This window comes from Bison bison, unplaced genomic scaffold, assembly GCF_000754665.1.
Source record: "Bison bison bison isolate TAMUID 2011002044 unplaced genomic scaffold, Bison_UMD1.0 scf7180017864239, whole genome shotgun sequence".
In the NCBI taxonomy this organism is placed as follows: domain Eukaryota; kingdom Metazoa; phylum Chordata; class Mammalia; order Artiodactyla; family Bovidae; genus Bison; species Bison bison.
In genome coordinates this window covers 6,762,490-6,764,734 of record NW_011494811.1, presented here as the reverse complement: position 1 = coordinate 6,764,734, position 2,245 = coordinate 6,762,490, and positions in this window count along the sequence as shown.

Genomic DNA, 2,245 nt, shown 5'->3' with positions numbered 1-2,245 from the left:
GATGGAGAAGCTCTATACAGTCAGCAAAAACAAGACTGGGAGCTGACTGTGGCTCAGATCATGAACTCCTTATTGCCAAATTCAGACTTAAATTGAAGAAAGTAGGGTAAACCACTAGACCATTCAGGTATGACCTGTTACCTTACCACCAACCAATCAGGAGAATGTCTGCACACAGTGGAATGTAAGAAAGACTCTGACCTGTTCCCCAAATGATTCTCCTTTTAAAAATTTTCCATGGGGAGCAGAGACTCCACAGTTGGCTTTTGGCTAGGAGTCGGTCATCTCCCTAGGTGGCTGGCCTCCCGAGTAAAGCAAGGTTTCCTTTCCAAGAAGGAAGCAGATGAACCTGATATCCAACACTAGCTCACAAGGCGGCTGTGAGGATGGAGACAGCGTTTGTAAACACTGCAGCATAGCAGGAACCCTGCAAATGGTAAACATTCACTAAATGAGTTACTATTACTATCAGCAACTGCCTGCTGTTGTCCATGGGGTGGCAAAGAGTCAGACCCAACCGAGTGACTGAACAACCACCACTACAACCTCGATTACCTGTCCTGGCTGGGGGTGAGGGGTACTGCTCACCAATGAGCTATCAGTAACTCAGTCCAGCGGGACTCTTTGCTACTCTATGGACTCTAGCCCACCAGCCTCCTCTGTCCTTGGAATTCTCCAGGCAAGAATACTGGAGTGGGTTTTCCTTCCTCCGCCAGGGGAACTTCCCTACCCAGGGATGGAACCCTCTGTCTCTTGCACCTCCTGCAATGGCAGGCGGATTCTTTGCCACTGCACCACCTGTGGCCTTAGTTAAGCCAGAAGCCTTCTTTGGAAGCCGGAATCTGAGATGGGCAGGACTGATAGGATTTGGGTGATCAGAGAAGAAAGCAGGATCAAAGAAAAAGCAGAAGCCTGAGGCTGAACTACACTCTGGAACGCAGGAGAAGACTGGGGCTTCTCTTTCTCCCCGGAGCGCGGAGCCTGGCCGGCGGTGGCTGTTTACCTCCGATCCTGCCCCCGCCCCCACCCTCCGCAATCTCTTTCACCTTCCCCTTCGGGGCGGGCAGGGCTCTGCTAGGCTGGAGCAGGCTCTCCCTCCCGCAGGAATGTGCGACCCTCCCTCTCAGAGGAATGTGCGCCCGGCTTCCCGCGCGGATCAGGCCCAGCGCCTACCTCTTTCCCCCGCCGTGGGTAGCCGGGAGCCCCGCTGTCTTCACCTTACCCTCGGCCTGGATCCAGTTTCAAAGTCACCTGAAAGCCATTTCCTTCCGAGCCGGCCCCTCCCCTCCCTGTAAATCACCTGGGGCTTGCATTTCCCGGGAGTAGCTTATTTTTCTTTTCTTTTGGGCTTGTTTTGTTTTTAAACAGGAATATTCTTCCCTTACTAGACACACTTAATGTCTACACACTAATGTCAAATGTACCCAGAGGTTTTGATGTCCATGTCCCATCCATTCCTCCTCCCATCCCTCCTCCCATCCCGGGCGTCTCACCCTGTCTTGTGCTGGGACAGCATCTTTTTTTTTTTGCTTTTTTAACACCTTTATTGACGAATTATTTCCGGTTTATTTAAAGTTTATGCTCTTGCTCAAAAGCCAGCCGGTCCTTAATGAATGTCTCCGTCCCGCCCTCAGCCCCTCTTTTCCAGGTGTGCACTTTTCCATGCCGAAATGATTACATACAGACATCAGAACAGGGGACAGTTTCTCTTCGTTGTACCAAAATGGGTCTTTTATTACACGGGTTTCTGCCTCTTGCTTTTCTCATCTAACAGTATCTTGGGGGAGTCCCCAAGTTATCGGCTTCTTCATCTCTTGCTCGTTTCTCAGAGGTTTGGACTTACATCTGTAAAGGGTCACGGGAACCGAATTTCGGTGAGGAATTCAAGACGTGCCTTTCTGACTCAGAAAAGCCGAGGTGCCCGGCTTTGGAAGGGTCAGGGCTCCCAGATTCGATCCCCACTAAAGGACCTTTCCTGTTCGTAAAATCGAGGCCGTTTAGGCCCCCCGGTGCCCTCTTGGGAGGCGGTGATATCAGGTCTGTGACACCAGGGTGACCCCCTCGGCCCCCACCCCACGTGCGTCTTTGTGTTTTAGCACGTCTAGGTGGCTCCCGGGCGGGTAGCGTTCCTCCCGGCGCACACCGCCGGGGCCGCGCTCTCTCCCCACCTGCGGAGTTAATCATTAGCAGCGCGCGAGCCCGGTCGCCCCCGTCGCAGCTTTTACCCCGGTTTCCAGCTCGCAGT